The following is a 20,512-nucleotide window of genomic DNA, read 5'->3' on the forward strand; positions in this document are numbered from 1 at the left end:
GCATTTCGGCCGGAATAGCCCGAATTTCTTCGGAAATGTTGTCTTCCAAAGCTGGAATAGTTGCTATATTATTTGTGTAGACTTTAGATTTGACGTAGCCCCACAAAAAATAGTCTAAAAGCGTCAAATCGCATGATCTTGGTGGCCAACTTACCGGTCCATTCCTTGAGATGAATTGTTCTCCGAAGTTTTCCCTCAAAATGGCCATAGAATCGCGAGCTGTGTGGCATGTAGCGCCATCTTGTTGAAACCACATGTGAACCAAGTTCAGTTCTTCCATTTTTGGCAACAAAAAGTTTGTTAGCATTGAACGATAGCGATTGCCATCGAAATGTGTTTATCGACAAATTTTGTTCAGCGATGAGGCTCATTTCTGGTTCAATGGCTACGTAAATAAGCAAAATTGCCGCATTTGGAGTGAAGAGCAACCAGAAGCCGTTCAAGAACTGCCCATGCATCCCGAAAAATGCACTGTTTGGTGTGGCTGTTGGACGCAACGTTGCGTCCAACAGCATCTTTGAAAAAATACGGTCCAATGATTCCACCAGCCACACCAAACAGTGCATTTTTCGGGATGCATGGGCAGTTCTTGAACGGCTTCTGGTTGCTCTTCACTCCAAATGCGGCAATTTTGCTTATTTACGTAGCCATTGAACCAGAAATGAGCCTCATCGCTGAACAAAATTTGTCGATAAACACATTTCGAACCGAACACTGATTTTGGTAATAAAATTCAATGATTTGCAAGCGTTTCTCGTTGGTAAGTCTATTTATGATGAAATGTCAAAGCATACTGAGCATCTTTCTCTTTGACACCATGTCTGAAATCCCGCGTGATCTGTCAAATACTAATGCATGAAAATCCTAACCTCAAAAAAATCACAATTTAAATTTTTATAATTTACACTGGTCCACAAGATTTTTTTAGTGACATTAAAATCGCACTTAATTCAAGTCTGACTTCAATACTATTGTATCACGTCAAATTTTTGAGATATCACTTTTAAAAAATCAAAAAAAAAAAAAAACATATATACAAAACTTTTTTGAGGCTATCTAAATTTATAGAGTAGCCTTTTTCAATAAAAATCCGTGATGGTTTTCCAAATCTATAACCTTTTTCTTCAATATTCAGTATAAATATTTATAATATTCACTTCCCATAAGAAGTTTTAATCGATCCGATTTGTCGAATTGAAAATGTTGACATTTCTCGATGGTTCACGGTTCCTTGAGTCTAAATAAAAGTATTTTAGGAAGATGTCTGTGCGTGCGAGTGAAAGGAAGTTCGTACGTCCGTTCGGGAAGCTGTTTTTACCGTCCATATCTCAGGAACCAATAGAGACATTGACTTCAATTAATTTTTTTTTACAAATAATAATGCAAAAAGATACAGAGAGGATTTTTAAATTTAACTGGGTAGGTTTCTTACCATAGCAGTTTATAAATCTAAATGGTTAACCTAAACTATCTCACGAACCAATAACGAAAGCGACTTGAATTAAATTTTATATTATATGTTGTGATGTGATACTAGAGACAGACAGATAGATAAAGTTCTTTAAACTAAGAACATAAGGACATGGCAAAGCTGTCGTATGCCTGATAGACATTTTTTAAACTAAAATACATATGTATAAGTAAAATATAAAAGTTTTTAAATCTTCAATAAACAGTTTTTACATTTTTATTTATTTTATCAACTTATTCCACTTTTAAAGAGACTATTGTTAAAGAAAAAGCGAATCTTAAAAAAGGAGTAGTTTTTGTTTAAAATACAATTAGTTTATAGCAGATCATAGAAAGTTTTCTTTTTTTTTTGTTGACAGGAGGAAATCTTCAAAAGACACTTGGCAGTATTCGACACCAAGTAGTGTGGGTTTCTTAACCACTAAAATCACCTCTTCATCAGGACCAATCTTGAAGGATCGACTTCCGATTTTTATTTCTTAATTTTGTACAATCACTTTGGGGGAAGTTTAAACTTGTAATACTTTCCCATGTTTTTTTAGACCATATGCTCATGAGGCTTGGTTCTTCTTAATCTCCGAACATGGTTTCTTATATTCAAGACGGACTCCATTTCAGAATTAGTATGACTTTGCAGTCTCTGGTTGTGCGATACAGCGTATTTTTTAACAACTTCTGTAACCATTTCTATTTGTAAGTCACGATGTAGATCGGTATTTCTTATGTACCAAGGTGCTTTAAATATTCCACGAAGAATTCCATAGGTCCAAACAGGCTTTAGTATTGATTATACACCATTATTTTGTTTTGGATTGATTAATCAGAGTTGTTACTAAGCAACCAGTACATTTTTCTATATTTCAAGTTTAGTTCTTCTCTTTTCTTTTTGATGTGCTCTTTCCACCTAAGCTTTGCATCCAAAGTCATTTCAAGGTATTTGGCCGTATTGGCGTAAGGTACAGCTTGATTATTAATGATTATTGGAATATTGTTTATCTTTTTTGTGAAGATTTTGTTTCATTGAGTTTAATACGCCATTTTTCGGTCCAAGCTCTCACTGTGTCGACGGCATTTTGTTTAACTGCTACCTTAGAGACACATTTGTCGGGTAGCAAAATTGCGGTATCATCTGCAAAAGTAGCTATTATTGTGATTACCAACTGGAATATCCCTTGTGTATAGTAAATACAGATTAGGACCTAGGACACTTCCTTGTGGTACACCGACTTCTATTTTCTTCAATTCCGAGTATTCTTGATCGTACCTTACTCTAAACAATCGGTCTGGGATGTACGATTTTAATATTTCAAAGGACTGCCTGGGAAGATCCCTTTGCAGTTCGTACTCAAGTCTCTCATGCCAAACTTTGTCAAAAGCTTGAGCAACATCTAAGAAAATAGCTGAACATACTTGTTTTTCTTCTAATGCCTTTTCTATTACATCCGATATTCTATGAACTTGGTCTATCGTGGAATGTTTATTTATAAAGCCAAACTGATGGTTTGGGATTAACCTTCTTTCTTCTATGATTTTGCTAAGTCTCTTCAGAAGCACTTTTGCCATAATTGGTATAAGCGATATTGGTCTGTAAGCCGTCACTTCTGTAGTGGTTTACCTTGCTTCGGTATGACAACTACTTCAGCAAATTTCCAATGGTGCAGGACATACCGGTGCTTAAGGAATGCATTTATTATATATTGGAGTTTTATGAAGGCTTTCAATGGCATTTCTTTCATAACCTGAGCAGTAATTAGATCGTAACCTGGTATTTTTTTATTTGGTAGTTGATGTAAACACATACTTTTTATTTCTTTAAGTCTTACAATTGGTATTTCACTTTCATCTATCTTATCAACAAACTGTAAGTTATTTTCAGCCGCGTTTGATGAGTATGGCTTAAAAACATTCGCAAGATGTTCAGCGAAAAGGTTAGCTTTTTCTTTCGGCTTACGGATCCATTTTCTATCCTGAGTTTTCAAGGGCGAGTTTTGTGACTCTATCATAGTAATGATAGATAACGTTGAGATACATTTTATATTTTAAATTTGAAAGATATTACACTTTTAAGCAATTTTAGTGACTTGCAACACAAAAACTGTACAATTTTTTCGTGATTTGAAACACAAATATTTGTTCTTTTTTAACTGGGAGAATATTACTTAAGGTTCAAAAACTATTGGGATATGACAACGCATGTTTACAAAATTTAAAGAGATTAGCCCAACCAATTTATCTGTTGAGAATATCAACAAGCTCGATCAAAGTCAAAAAACTGGCTTGGAAATATAAATCGACTTATTTCTTGCAATATTGGGCAAACTGCTATAAAAGTACCTTCAAGTTGTCTTAAGTTGCAGAGAGTGTAGATTTGTGATAAATAGGATCTATGAGGCACAAAGTTTAGATTAAGTATTTCGACTCTAGCCCTAAAGATGATACCGATAGCTTCTGCAGTCAGTTCTTTGCAAAAATAACTCATATGATGATTTTCAGTTGCAGAGCACATGGTGTATCAGCCAATAGCACCAGGTCATCAGCATACAGTAAGACTTTCACTAAGGAGCCCGCAAAAAATACACCTCCAGGAAGAATGTCAGTGACAGCATCGATGTAAATGGCAAACAAAATTGGGCTAAGAATGCATCCTTGGGGAACACCCGTAGACGTCTCAAACCATTCCGATAAGTTGCTTCCATTCCAAACTGCCGCACTTGTTGAATCCAGGAGTTTGGAGTATAATAGAAAAAATTTCCTGGATACACCTATAGATGATAGCTTGTAGATCAATGCTTGACGTGTACAGTACATTTTTGGGAAAAAATTGAACTTACGGGTTTTTGTAAAACAAAAAAAGAACAAAAAACATGATTGTAATAAAAACAATTTTACGAACAAGAAATGATTTTATCTCCTAAAAAAATGTATGCAAGTAAGAATAACAACTTTTTTGACAACTGGTAACATTTTGAGAAAAATCGAATCGACAGTTTTCTTACAAAAAATAAAAACCTAAAGAGTTGGTATAAAATAATTTTCGATTGTAAAAATTTAAATCTATATAAAATAACAGGCAGTTTTTTTACAAAAAAGTCCAGTCTGTCGATTTTTATATTGTTTAACTCCTTCCGGGCCGGTGGTATGAAAACTGTACCACCTATTTTATAATTATTTATGCTTTAATGTCCAATGATATAAACTAAATACCTCGTTTCTATGTAAATTGAAACCAATTTCTACAAGAAAAAATATATGTTTTGAGTGAGAGAGATAATATTTATAATAATGGGACTTAAATAAAGTTATTTTTACAAAAATGTCGCTTAATTTTGTTTCTAGTAATGCCCGTAAAGAGGGTTTGTAGGTTTTGTTAAATAAGGTTTCAGTTGAATTATTTTAAAAAGTTTTAAAATTAACAACAATATTTTGAAAATGGTGAAATATTTTGATTTCAAAATCTATTTTTGTTAAGGAGATTTTTAGTCGAAAGCCGATTTTTACCAATTTTATCAGAATTTCTTAAAAGTTTTCATTTCTTATAAATATAAACAAATACAAATTCGTTGAATTAAATTATTTTGAAGTCAATTCTTCTATTATTCACGAGACTGAACATCAATTGTTACTAATTTTGAGCACTATTTTTGGTAGATTTTTGTAAAAAATTTATTGGATGTCCAAAACAATATTTTCTGTGAGATAAAAATAATTTAAAGCCAATGTTTTTAAATTTTAAAAAGACATTTGAGCGGAAAATAAATTTGTACCAAGTTTTAGTACTATTTTTATTTTAAGTTTTTATTTTTTGTAAAAAAAGCTGCCAATTCTATTTTTCTCAAAATTTTGTCGAATGTTGAAAATTATATTTTTTATAAAATAAAATTAGCTTGAAGCCATAATCTCAAATTTTTGAAAAGATATTTGAATCAAAAATTACTTAAGCATCAATTTTTACTAACTTTAAGTAAAGTTCTCTTTAGATTTTTATTTTTTGTAAAAAAAATTTCAATACGTTTTTTTTCAAAATTTTACAAAATGTTGACAACAATATTTTTTAAAAGATAAAAATTAATCTAAAATGTTTAAAAACTTTTTAGGTTTTTATTTTTGTAAACAAAACTGCCAATTCAATTTTTCCCAAAATTTCGCCGAATGTTAAAAACAATATTTCTTATAAAATAAAATTAGTTTGAAGCCATAATCTCAAATTTTTGAAAAGATATTTGAGTCGAAAATTACTTAAGCATCAATTTATACTAACTTTTAGTAATGTTCTTTTTGGTTTTTATATTTTGCACAAAAAATTTCAATCCGACATTTTTCAATATTTTACAAAATATTGACAACAATCTTACAAAATCTCGAAATTTTATATAGATTCAAATAAACCTTCAGACTAATGATACTTTCCAGAAGCTAGGTAAGATATTTAAATGCTTTGAACTTCATCTAAAAGAGAAAAATGTGTACTTTTAAAAATCATCAGGAAATGAGTTGTTAAAAAATATTTTGAGAGAACTAGGGCCTAGTGGTTTACAATTCTCAACCAATCCTATGTGCGAGTAATGTTGTCAGGAATAGGGAGGACCTCTTATGCCGAATAAGAACAGCTAATTTGAGAAAGCACTTTTTAATGACAAGAGTTATTCTTGGTGAATTTGTCAATTCCTCGCAAGAGGCAGTACCAGTGAAAAGACTTTAGATGGCATAGGCAGGGATTGAACCCAAGATCTTTGGTATGACATGCACTAATCATCATGCCACGGGTACTACTTAGGCTTAAAAACCCTTGTTTTTAGTTGTTTTTAGAATTTTTACAAGGACATTTTAAAAACCTTATGTGATATAAAAAACTAAAAGCAAAATTGGAATTAAGGACATCTTAATCCTTTAAAAAAATATTCTTTTGTTCGTACAACAGAAAAAGATGTAATTTTTTCGACCAGTGCTATCCTACTGTATTTTCAGTTTTAGTGCAAACAAATATTTTAACAATGCATTATAAAAATACACGTTGGGTTTTAAAAAAATGTATAGAAATCAAATTGATATAAACGTTCATTTAAAACAAGCTTGACAAATTCGGCGGCGTAAAATAACAATCTAAGTAAATAAAAGATGTAATTCAATTCGAGCTTAGTTTATTGATTACAAAGCAAATAAATGATTTTCTTGGATTTACAAAATATTTACATATTTCTGTTGCTGCTGATTATAACATTTTTATAGAGTGCTGGATAATAAAATAAAGGAAAATATTCCTGAAACAAAGTATAGGGTGCTGGTGTATAGCCATTTGCTGTGGTATGTTTAGAAGTGTAGTACATTTTATTACATATTATTATTAACTTCTATACCATACAAATCCTTTAGTGTTCCCAAGCAGGGGCAGAACAAGCCTTCATGCCAACAAAACTGAGATCGTTAAGAAAACAAATTTTTACCAGTTTCAGTAGCATTTCTTAAATTTTTACAAATTGGATGAATTAAATTAATTTGAGAGCTATCAAGAACCGAACATCAATTTTTACCAAATTTGCGTACTATTTCTTGTAGATTTGATTTTTTTATGAAAAACCGAAACTGTTGGATTTTTATAAAAATAACTACTGAATATCGAAAACAATAATTACTGTAAAATAAAAAAAGTTTAAAGACAATATTTTAAATTTTTGAAAAGCTATTTGAGTCAAAAGTTAATTTTTACCAAGTTGTAGTATTGTTTTTTTTTTTAGGTTTTTAAATTTTGTAAAAAAAACTGCCAATTCGATTTTTCTCAAAATTTAACTGAATGTTGACAACAATATTTTTCAAGAGATAAAAGTAGTTTAAAGCCAATATCTCAAAGTTTTGAAAAAATATTTAAGTCGAAAAATTTTTAACAGCTTTTATTGATTTTTTTGTTTAGGTTTTTATTTTTTGTAAGAATTCGATTTTTCTGAAATTTTGTCCGAATGTTGAAAACAATATTTCTTATAAGTTAAATATAGTTTGAAGTCATAATCCCAAATTTTTAAAAAAGATATTTGAGTCGTTAATCAATTTTAACCAACTTTTGTTAAATTTTCTTTTAAGTTTTTATTTTTTGTAAAAAAAACTGTTAATTCAATTTTTCTCAAAATTTTACTGAATGTTGACTACAAATTTTTTTTTATAAGTTAAAAGTAGTTTACAGCCTCTCAATGTTTTGAAAAGATATTTGAGTCGAAATTCAATTTTTACCAACTTTGAGTAATGTTTTTATTTTTTATAAAAAAAAAATTCTATTCGATTTTTTTCAAAATTTTATTTTTCGTTGCACAAAATTGTTTTGGATATAAAATCATTTTGTATTCGTAAAATTTTCGTAGTGACAACATTTTGTTTCAGTTTTTTTGATTCATAAAAAACCCTATAATTTATTTTTTATCAAAAAATATACTTGTTTCATATCACGTTACAATATATCATATAAAATTGAATTCAAGTCCCTAGCGTTTTTGGTTCGTCTTTTTTTTTAAACTGCTATGGTAAAAAACCAACCACTATATTTTCTTAAGAGCCCTTTCTGCATCTGTCTGCCTTATTATCTAAAAATCTTTTATTGCGACTCTAGGGACCTTGAAACGTCGAGTAACGACAAAAATTTCAATTACAATAACTTCCTATCGGAAGCTAATAAAAAATTTAATTTCTTATGAAAAAGTTTGTTTCCTTTTTTTCGATTTTTTCATAACCTAGTAGACATAAAACTAATTTTCAGTTTTCGAATAAAAATGTTTTCCGATATTAAATATTTTAATAAAGTACATTCATGCTTAGTAAAAAAAATTATATATTTTTTGTGAATTTTTAGTTGGAAAGTATTTTTTTTAAATTATATAAACACAAATTACTCTGTTTAAAAAAATTATAAAAAAAGTAGTTCCTGGCTTTCGAAAGACCTTTAATTTAGCCACAGTATCCGTGTCTTGGTGCGTAGGTCTAGGGCTTTCAGGCCAAGGGTCACCTTAACTTTTTTTACGGAGGTTTTGTCCCTTTCAAATAATCGAAAAATTCTCCTCTTAATATGAACATTGCTTCTTAATTAGTCTTTCGGAATTAGGAATTACAAATTGTAGGTCCCCTCGAACGATAAAACACTACTAGCACACATGAAATCCACCAAATGAATATATTTTATATTTAAGTGTAGCTATTAGAGCATATAAATCTGTGCTCAAAAGTTAAATGATCTTAAGTCGACTTAGGTGGACTTAGCTGTTTATCCTTTTTTTCTATACAAACTATTTTTCTTTCTTACTCGCGTTGATATACCTTTTAAAACAAGAAAGTTAAGAGCTTTTGTTAAATAGCTTAAGATTTATTCGTAGGGTTTTGCAAAAAGTAAAACAACTTAATTAGAAGATAATTCGTGATATTTACAATATTAGTAATTCCTCTTCAGAAGAAAAGACTAAATCGAAAATTCGATTTGTTGAGTTTTTAATACAGCTTGTTTGCTGTTAGTCAGTAAGAAGAACTTTATCGAGAAGAGATAGTTCCAATTGTTTAGACGAAAGAGAGGCTTCAAGGCAGAATTCGTCTTCGGATGGAATCCAGTCAATATGTGGTAAATTAAAATCAGCTAGAAGTAAAATATTGGTGTCAGAGCTGGACACATTTATAAGATAGTCTAATGTCAAGGAGAGATCGTTATAAACAGACTCCAAATTTTTTGGAGGAATGTAGAGGTTAAAAATGAAAATAGTCTTGACTGAAAAATTCTGTGTGGGAAAAGCTTGAATTAAGCAACGCTTTGGTCAAAACGAATACGTCGTGTGGAAATGATTGGGAGTTAAATAAAAATGTCAGCATGCTACGAAGTCCCCTTACGTTTTGGTAGAAGAGCACAAGCCTGTTAAGTTTTTTGACTTGGTTTTCAAAGAAACACCTTGTTTTTGACTTTGAGTAAATTCTTTGACTAAAGTCTCTGCGGGCCATATATTTGTGTTGCAAATAGAATCAAAGAAAGTGGGATTCGTTAATAATTTAAAAGAGGAAACAAAGCTATTTGGTTTACTGATATTAGTACACCTAATGGATGAGCTGGAAGGTATGCTCTTGGTAGATACTAAGTGGGAAGTTATATCATCTGGCGTTGTAACTGGGTCCAGACGAGATATAAAAATTGTTTTTGGTTTCGAGACAGCTTTAATAGGGATGGAGTTGTTTATTACGGAGTCACTATTGGAAGCTAAATTTGAGTCAACAATTTAAGGTATATGGGGTGTTCCGTTGGGATCTGTAGGTATTGGGGTGATGTTGACATTTGTTCTTTTTGATGAGAGGGAAAGGGTAGAATTTCTAGCAAGTTCAGAGTTTTCTCGGCTTCTTTTCTTAGACTTTTTCTTTTGTTTGTCTTTTACACTTTCTGTGTTACTAACACCAGACCCTGATTGCGCGAGAATATCTTCACCTGCAGAAGAGAAAGTAGTAGGAACAGGCTGTGCCAAATAATTAGTCGAAGTAGAACTATCGGCCATGATGTTGGTTACAGAGTATGCATTTATTTAGCAAACTGCAGCGTTGAAAGTTTTAAAATGTCAGCCTTAAAAGAAGACATTTTTTAAGCTTTGTATTCGTATATAAATAAAGTTTGTAAGTTAAAAATGCACTTTCTGAAAAAAACTATAAAAACAGATTTGTGCTTTTACCTTTCGAGCACAGAGACTGTGTGTCATATTTATTTTTGAAGTATAAGATTGTTTGATGTTTAAATGTTAATTTTTAGTTTTAAAAAATGTATTTCATTGCAAAAGAAAAAAGTACGCCTTTAACTATGAAAAACGATATCTCCTAAAAGGCTACCAAGACAAAAGTTGCAGCATCATTTCCTTTTTCATGAAATTGTTCATGATTAATTATCGCATTTGAGTCAGGGTGCTGTCGATAACTTAACTAAATTTTATTTGTAAAGTTTTTTGAATTATTGATTTCCAGGAATTGGCTTAGAGAAAACATTCAGAAGGTATCAAATCATAACATCTCGGTGGCCTAACAATGTCAATTGAATACCTGTCAAAATTTTGTTGAATACATTTCATTAATAAATTGCTGAAGCGTATAAAGCTCCATTTTTGGTAATTGCGTAGTTTTTATTTGTCAAATGTCAAAAGATGATCGTTTCAGAAGTGACAGCTACAGATACAGGGTCCGCCAAAAATACCTCCCGTATTTTTAGACGTTTATATTTAAAGCTATTTATAGATAAAATGGTAATTTTTAAAACTAATTTATTATTTTATTTAATGTAAAATGGCATAGTATTTAATTTAAAAAATTCAATAAAATTTGTCGTTTTTTTTTTGTTTATTTATTTGTAATTGCCTTTTAAAATATGAGAGATGTTCTAGCCGGACCCTGCATAACGTTCTATTTAAAATGTAATCTTACTGGAAAACTCTATATATTTAATTGACCGAATACATTGACCTAGCTAAAGTCATATCCATACAAATTTGTAATCAACCAACAAGTCTTTTCTTAGAAGAGTAATTAGAAACAATCCAAATAAAATGCACTGCTGGGTCGCATGAACTTCCTCATGCATGCAAACAGTTTGTTTAAAAATATTTCCTGTGTTTTAAGATTTAAAAATGTACCTACATGCAAAACAATTTGTTTTCAAAAATTTGAATGCCATTTGATTTCTCAAAAAAAAAACTATATTTTTCAAAAAAAATATTTAAAAGTCTAAGCGTTTTATTTAAAATAATTTTGTATTTATAATTTGTTTAAATATAAATTTAAAAATATTTTTAGAACTTTAAATTTCAATTTCGTAAAAAACTAATGACTCATTTTCGAGGTATCGAATTATCGAAAAAAAAAAATTAGTATTTTTTTTTAAATCAAAGATAAAAAAATGGAATTTTTGATTATTAAATATTATTGAAACAGTATAAGAGCTTTTGCAGAAAAAAAATATTGAAGTCGGTTCATTAGTTCTTGGGAAAACTTAAAAACAAAATAACTCTTCTATGGGGGTACCCTTCTGGAGCAATAGAAAATTATTTTTTAAATGAAAGAAGCCAAATTGAGAGAAAATAAATGTTAGAGAAAATAAAAAACAATCTATCATTTCGTTTTTGAGAAAATTCGAATTTATAATTCTTAAAAAAAATTGTATGGGATCTACTTTTATTTTAAGTATTTCAAAAATAAAAAAAAACCTAACACGAATTTGAAGTCGTTTGACCCAATGGTTTGCGCTAAAGGGGCAAAGACAGACAGACATGCAGGCGGATAGGCAAGTCAAAATTAAACAGACAATTTTGACAAGAAATTGAAAATATGTACGTTAACTTTGAAAAAGACTTAAAATTCAAATACAAATAACGACACTTCTCTTATTTTCATTTAATTTTTAAAATAAACGTTAAGGCAATAAATAAAAGGTTTTCTTTAATCATAATAAATACAGTTTCATATTTCTCTTGCGTTAAGTAAAAAGGTCTCAAAGCAAAAATTAGCATTTTTGTTTTTGATTAGGTAGCCTTTTATTGTCTCCTGAGTTTGATGCTGACAACTTAAGTATAGAAAAACTGCTAAATATCGTATTGATTTAGTCTTGATAATAACGTCTTAAGTTAATTGAGTCTGTGAAACGAGTTTCTGACTAAAGTCTAACGTCAAAGATTTTTATATCAACATTTCACTATCTGTAAAACAAGTGGAGTAAACCAAAAATTGAATTACATATGATTTTAAACAAAGTTTGTTTAAATAATAAGCTTGAATTGGTTCATTTCAAGTTGGAACTACAATATAAGTAAGTGATCTGCATAAAGTACAAACAAAATACTTGCGACTTGTCAAAAAGGGTTTGTTCCTGCAAATCAAATTGATTAAGATTATCAAATCTGACTTCAAAAAACTCTTTCACGAAATAAAAAAAAAAAAACACATCCACAAGGCTTTCTGAGGCTATATTAAGTTTCTCTTTTTCAAGTTCGATTTCGATTTTAAGGTGGGTTTTCAAATCTATAATCCTTTCCTTCGATAATAAAATAAATAAATGTATAAGCCGGCGCGGCGCACCAGAGAGAACTAGGGCCTTATGACTTACAACTCTCAACCATTCCTGTGTGCAAGTCCATTCAGGGATGGTTGGGACCTACACTTTTTATAAATAAAAAGGGAGGCCCTCTAAATTGCGCCAACTACAGAGGCATCAGTCTACTTAACATTGCATAAGAGATCCTCTCTGCCGTATTATGTGAACGTCTGAAGCCGTTCGTTAACAATCTGATAGTGTTATAGTGTGGCTTCAGACCAGGAATGTCCACTATCGACAAATATTCACACTACGGTGGATCTTGGATCCAGAAGCTTCAAATCGATACCCACCATCTCTTTATCGATTTAAAGTCGCGTATGACAGCATCTATAGGGAAGAGCTCTATAAAGCAATGTTTAGTTTTGCCATCCCTGTCAAACTTAATCGTTTGTGCAGAAAGACGACGTAGAAAGCACACTACACTATCAAGGTCGGAAAAGATCTCACCGAGGCATTTGATGCCAAAAAAGGTTTTAGACAAGGCAATGCACTGTCATGCGACTTCTTCAACATCGTTATGGAAAGAATTGTGCAAAACTCAACCGTCAACACTAGAGGCACAATCTTCCAAAGGTCCATCCAATTACTCGGATACGCAGATGATATTGACATAATTGGAAGATCAAAGCGTGATGTCAGTGGAGCGTTTTTGAGCATTCCGTCGGAAGCGAAGAAGATGGGTTTAGTGGTCAATGAAGGAAAGACCAAGTATATGCTGTCATAAAAAAGGACATTGAACACGTCTTGGACAAAACGTCACCATGGACAGCTATAACTTTGAGGTAGTCAAGGACTTTGTCTACCTAGACACCCATATAAACAACGACAACGACACCAGCGCTGAAATCAAACGAAGAATAAATCTTGCAAATCGCTGCTTCTTTGGACTTAGAAGGCAACGGAGAAATAAAGTCCTCTCTCGAGCATCTAAAATTACCATCTATAAGACACTTATTATCCCGGTTCTCATTTATGGCGCTAAGGCCTGGACCCTGTCAAAGAAAGATGAGAGCGTCTTAGGATGCTTCGAGAGAAAATTTATTCGGGTGATTTTTAGACCCGTACACAAAGATGGAGAATTGAGGAGAAGATATAACGACGAACTGTGAGGGCTGTACAGCGACACTCACCTAGTAATCAGAATTAAAGTCCAACTGTATAGATGGCTAGGTCATGTAGAGCGAATGGACATCAACCCTCCAGCCCGGAAGATCTTCGAATCCAATCCCAAACGACAGCGCAGAAGAGGAAGAGGTGGCGCACACAGTTGGGCCAAACTGGAGACAGCTAGCTAGGGACCGAGCTGGCTGGAGACGCATGTTGGTTGAGGCCCAGGTCCGCCATGACTGTACAGCCACCTTAAGTAAGTAAGTAAGTAAGCTGTTGACCTCCATTAAAACTAAGTACATACTTATTAAAATTTTAGAATTTCTCTACGTTTCAAGGTCCCTAGATTCGAAATAAAGGATTTTTAGAGAGATGTCTGTATGTAGGTGAAGGTACGTTCGTACGTCTGTATGTCCTTGTCCTTGCGTTTGGGAAGCTTTTTTCGACGTCCATATCTCAAGAACCAGTAATTATATCGACCTCGACTTTTGTATCTTTTAACTTTCTATGAAAAGTAATTAAATTGGAATTTAAATGTTTACAATTCAGGTTTTTTATTGTTTAGTATTAGACCTACTTTTTCGGCTTCGATTTTTGGCTACCAATAAAATTTAGGTTTTTTTATTACGTCAGGGCATGCCAAATCCACCCGGTTGGAAGAGCGTTTCATTATTGTTTCTATTACAGAACACATCAATTAACGGCAGAAAGTTAATTTTTACGAATAATAGATAATAAATGTAGAAGTTAATTTACAAATTCTGCATATTGATAACAATACCCGTGTTATGTTGAAAAATCTATCCATAGTATAGTAGAATTTTACACGAATAACAAAAACAATATCCATAGTATGAATAACACCGATAAAAGTTAAAGTATAATCTTACTATGGATGGGCTTTCGACTTTTATACGAGTCTCGAATGGATTTTATATGATTTTGTTCTCAAATGTTGGTACGATTGATATTCCATTTGTATCTCGATGGCTATGTTCGTTGAGTCGCTGTGCATTTGGAATCATGTGTTTTCCATTGGGTAAAACAATCAATCTGTTACTGTTGATATTATATAGTTTTGTTAGTGAAAATGGAATTACTGGGCTTATTTTGCAAGAGAAAACAATAGAAAAGATAATTAAGTTTTGCTATGATTCCACCAAAGGTTTATCTCAGTTTAGATTAAATAAATCTTTTTTGTCTTTTCACCGCACAAGAAGGTTTTAAAATGATTAACTTTGACAGCACTTTCTAAAATGCAAATGGTGATTTGATGTTTCTTATGAATTGCAAGTGAGATAGGTTGATTCTTGTTAAACAATGAGAACTGAATAGTTCAGTAAGATATAAGACTCAGTTCTCCAAAGGGAATCGAGTCAAATCAAGCTCATTTCAACTCAACTCAGGTATATACAAAATTGAGGCGATCTTCAAGCTCGCTTCAACACCACATGTTAATATAGTAGTCTACGAACTAACCCCTCCTTGAAGCAATTGTTAAATGAACTTTTTTTATATAGAATCTTAACTTCCAGATGTTTAGTTACCATTTCTTCTCGAAAATTGTCCATTTTATTAGTTTTAGTTAGTTTTTTTGCTAAGTTAATCTAAACATTTGATTTTCACAAAACTTTGTTCTATTTGTGTGTTTTATTTTATTATTATTCTAACAGATCTTCTTTCAGTTGTACCAATTTTTTAATATAAAAATCTGGCTACTGCGGATCGTTTTGTTGGCAATTTCTCACTGTACTATACATGGAATACCAAAAAAACGCACTTAAGTAAATGTTTCCACTATTCAGTGTGATCACCATCAACAACCAATTGTATCATCTTATATTTGTATGTTCTTTAAGTCAGTCTACTTCAAACAAATAAAAAAAAGGTTCTAAACTTCACGCATTCATGTTTCTCTTCGCGTTTAACACTGGCTTTTCTATCAGACGAACTTTTATAAAGGATCTTGAGTTCAAATTTCGCCTTTAAATTTTTCTAGCACACCAGGTTTTTAAGATATCCAAAGACAACCAAAAACGTTTTTTTAAGGCTGAGTTAAATTACAACATATCCCTAAACATTAAATTGTATGATGATTTTGCAAAGTACATATCTTTGTCTTCATTTAAGTATGTAAAACTATACAAAAAATACCCGGTTGCAAAATTTCTTTTTATGATATTTAAGGTACAACTATACAAAGCTCCCAGCTTACAAAACGCCGCACTAGTCAGGTTCCCAGCTTATATACTTGATATAATAAAATTGTTTACACAACGGACGAATTCGTTACAAGAAGAAAAACAACTTTCAAGCCGATTTGCCTATTTCTGTTCAACACACATTCTTCAGCGTTTTTTTTTTCTAAGATTAATTTGGGACTCGTGAAATCTAACAACGTATAAAGATTTTTTCGTAAACTTTAGGAAATACTATAAATAATTCAACTGAATATTAAAGAAAAGGATCACAAATTTTATAGAAGAAAAGCTAGTTCGTGAATTTAGATAGTTTCAAATATGTGTTTTTATAATCTTACAAAGTATTATGTTAAAAACCTTAAGCGATATCATTGAAAACCAGAGACAATTCATTTTAACGAAGAAACAAATTGAAAGTATACAGTTTCTTGGAAAAGAATGAAATCTTTTGGGAATGCCAATCTTTTCACTTCAAAATAAAGATTGCATTCATTAAATTTACCTAAAAATTGGAATTCCAAATTTTGCAGTCACAAATCATTTGTTTGACTGAAATTAATAAATTTCAATATTTGAAACTTCGTTCCCTCTTTGGCGTTCACTTTCAGTCATTAAATTCTTTTGCGTTCTTAAATGAACTTTCACTACAGAATGTTGAAATTTAGATTTTAAAGCGTAGTACGCTGATGAAGTGAAACGAATTTTTTCGGCGGTCTCAAAGTGCAGAGCAAAATGAAAACGAAACCACAGCGAACAAATATTTGTGGAGAGTTCTGTCAGCTGTCAAAAAAAATTGAATTCCCAGCCTATCTTCTATTATTCTTCCTGTAATGTGTCGCCTTGATCTGAAACGCCAAAATCCATTTTATTACATTAGCAAAATCCAAAAATAAATCAAAGATAAATCCAAATCAAAACACCGAAAGTCACGAGTAAACAATTGTTTTTGTCAAAACTTCGCAAGCAATTAATATGCCGTGCAATTAAATTGAGAACGAAAAGAGTGAAGCATTGCACTAAAAAATCTAGTACAGCTATCCACTAAAACGACACATTTCGTCGTACTGAACAACGAAAAGCAGAGCCAAATTTTTCGTTTATGATTTTGCATGTCATTTTTGTATGGGACCAAAATGCTCAAAAAATCATAACATCGATGTCAGTTCTAGTTTACAGAAGAAGGTGTATTAGTTATATGATGTATTGAATACAAATAACTAAGATTTCTCAGGGCGACGTGAGTAGGAGTTGTGATTTCTTTACAACTCCTACTCAGGTTCATCTAGGTTAGTCACCAGATCTAAATAACTAGAGTGTTGAGGAAAATCACCGTAAATGTACCCTAGTGGTAGTTAGTATTTAATGCTAAAAGCTAACTGGAGCAGATAGTTGGTGTTACAGTATAGCGACTTAATTTCACACTAGGCTCCAGTAAGTTGTGTAACCATGTACTTATTTACTTAATTAAGGTGACGCTACAGTCCTGTGCGACCTGGGGCCTCACCCAACAAACTTCTCCATCTAGCTCGGTCCCTAGCTAGATGTCTCCAGTTTCGCGCTCTAAGTTGGGTGTGGTCACTTTTCACTTGTGCGCGCAACATGATCCGCGGTCTTCCTCTACTGATTCGAAGACTTTAAGGGCCGAAGCATTGGTTTCCATGCGCTCTACGTGACCCAGCCATCTTAGTCGTTGGACTTTTACCCTTCTGGCTAAGTCTACGTCGTCGCTGTACAGCCCGTACAGTTCGTCGTTCCATCTTCTTCTCAACTCCCCTTTTCTCTCGAAGCGACCAAAGATCCTTTCATCCGCTTTTGTCATAGTCCATGCTTCTGCACCGTATAGCAGGAGATGATAAGGGTCTTATATAGTAACACTTTGGTTCCTCGAGAGAGGACTGTACCACTCAATTGCAACCACTAAGTCCAAAGAAACAGCGGTTAGGAAGAGTTATTCTGCGTTTGATCTCAGCGCTGGTGTTGTTTTCTGCGTTTACAGCGGAGCCTAGGTAGACAAAGTCCTTGACTACCTCAAAGTTACGTCTGTCAATGGTGACGTTTTGACCAAGACGTCGGTGTTGTATGTCCTTTCTTTACGACAGCATGTACTTCGTTTTGCCCTCATTAACTGTTAAACCTATTTTGCCGCCTCTGCCTCAATACTCCAAAAAGCCCCATTGACATCACGCTGAGTTCTTCCGATTATGTCAATGTCATCAGCATATGCCAGTAATTGGACAGACTTTTGAAAGATAGTGCCTCTAGTGTTGACGTGTGAGCACTGCACTTTTCTTTCAAGAACGATGTTAAAAAATCACATGCGCATCACCTTGTCTAAAACCTTTTTTGGCATCGAAAGGTTCTGTTAAGTTGTTTCCAACCTTTATAGAGCAGCGTGAATTCTCCATGGTCATCCTGCACAAACGGACGAGTTTGGCAGGAATGCCAAAACTAGACATGGATCTATACAGCTCGTCCCTGTAGATGTTGTCATATGCGGCCTTGAAATCGATGAAAAGATGGTGGGTGTCGATTTGATGTTCATGGGTTATTTCCAGGATCTGCCGTAATGTAGATATTTGATCAATTGTGGACTTTCCTAATCTAAAACCACACTGAAAATTACCTATCAGGTTGTTGACGATGGGCTTTAGACGTTCACATATTACGGCAGAGAAGATTTTGTAGGCGATGTTAAGTAGGCTGATTCTCCTATAGTTGGTGCAGTCCAAGTTCCTTTGTGGATGTTGAGGTGTGGAAAATGCGTACTGGCTACCATGACGTTTCGCCCCGCAGCAAAATCTATGAGCCTGAATCCGTTGTCGGAAGTGTTGTCGTGCTGGCTGTTCTTCCCGATTATTCCTAGCTTGGCATTTAAATCGCCCAGGACAATTTTAATATCGTAGCTAGGACACTGCTCATATGTTTTGTCTAAGAGCTCGAAGAACATATCTTTAGTGTTGTCGTATTTCTCCTTGATGCGTATGCTCATGAGGCGCTCATTGATGCACCTATAGCTCAAGACTTCCTGCCTAAGTCTGGCTCCAATGAAGAAGCCACATCTGTTGGCTTGGTCGTCCAGCTGTTGGTTTTCGTGTTAGCAATCATTATAGTAAATTTCGCAGTTTTTCATCCTTTTTTTGCTCGGCCCATCCCATTGTATTTCGTGGATGGCGGTGATGTCTGCTTTATAGCAGTCTAAGGCCTTAGCTAATTCTTCGCCCGCACGTGGTCTGTTAAGGGACCTAACATTCCACGTGCGTAGCCGAAGGTTGTCAACAGTAAATCCGTCCGTATCCGAGGCCTGTTCGTGCTTCGCAACTATGAGGCTTTTACTTGGCCAGGAAGTCACCCCGACGGTAAGCATGTACAGACTAGTATAAGCCCAACTTACAACGAATGTTAAAAAAGTCTTTATATTTTGACAAAAGAAGCTATGCGAATTTTTGAAAGCTGCTCGATTTTTTTTTCAGGAAACGCAAGAAGTGCCTACCCTATTATGCATTGTTTTAAAATGAAAATAAAAGTTAAGAGGTTAAGAGTTCTAAGACGGTTCATTTAAAGTTATTGTTTGAAGAAATGTACATTTAATGATCGTCATTTATTATATTTGAAAGGTCTTATATTTTGATTAAATTTTATGTAGGACTACTTTATGAATTTTTCATTAACGCAATTTTCTTTTAATTACAGATTGACGAAATAGTTACCTTTGCGGTAACTCATTTGAAACTCCCAAAATTTGCTATCTACGGACCATTTACAGAAACCCGTAAGTCCGAACTTGTGCTAAATTGCCGTTGCAAGACCGGAGTTATGGGAATCTGTCAATGCATGCATCATTAATAATATTCATACACCAAATAAATCTGCTTAAAAATGTATTCCTCATAAACACCGAAATCGTCAAGGACCAAAGATGAAGCTGAATGTTACATCCTAATGTATTTCTAGCAAATTGAGGTAGTAGGTTGTATAGTAGTTCTAAGATTAACATTCTATACAATTTGCTAACTTTCTTTGCTTGACTGGTAATGCAGCGAATATTAAAGTGAAGTGAATTAAATTTAAAAAAAAAAATAGTTTGTACAACGTTTAAAATGTTTGTCTGGCTGATTCCCTGAGACCCTAACTTGTGACTTTAACATCAGTTTCACAAGTTTTGATCTCCGGTATTGGCTTCAAACTTGCAATTTTAATTAATTTATATTTTAATATTGTATTTGCATCAAATTGGTTTAGAATCTTTATTGACAAATTTAGACAAATAAATAAAAACAAAAGAAGTTAAAACATGGTTTTGTTTTATTGAAGAGGTAATAAGGTATGACGTGCAGTTGTTTAACTTATAATATGAGATAAGCTGGAATATCTGAACTTAAAGATAAAAATAGTTAAAAGAGCATTTTTGTATTTCAGCGAAATAAATGTTTATACGAAATTCAAAAGGTAAGAAAATAATTTTACCGTTCATTAATGCATAATTTACACTGAATCACAAACTCATTTAAACATAAGTTCTTGCTGTGTTTTTACTTTTGTACAACATTGTAATTATAAAAAAAAATTCGTCCTAATGCTGAAATGTGTGCAATATTCTCATTTTTGTTTGGATTTTTTTTGCGTAAACACATATCTGGTTAATTTTAGTGCATTGTTA

The 20,512-nt window shown here is 32.6% G+C and overlaps 1 long non-coding RNA gene across 1 annotated transcript in view; it reads left to right on the forward strand.

The window, feature by feature from the left end:
- Window positions 1-20,145, forward strand: part of LOC129951597 (uncharacterized) — a 62,307-nt gene extending 42,162 nt beyond the window's left edge. Inside the window, exon 3 of the long non-coding RNA XR_008782203.1 lies at window positions 19,546-20,145. This is a non-coding gene — a long non-coding RNA (uncharacterized LOC129951597). The remainder of the gene's footprint in view (window positions 1-19,545) is intronic.
- The last annotated feature ends 367 nt before the right edge of the window (window positions 20,146-20,512 follow it).

This window comes from Eupeodes corollae, chromosome 3, assembly GCF_945859685.1.
Source record: "Eupeodes corollae chromosome 3, idEupCoro1.1, whole genome shotgun sequence".
Taxonomy (NCBI): domain Eukaryota; kingdom Metazoa; phylum Arthropoda; class Insecta; order Diptera; family Syrphidae; genus Eupeodes; species Eupeodes corollae.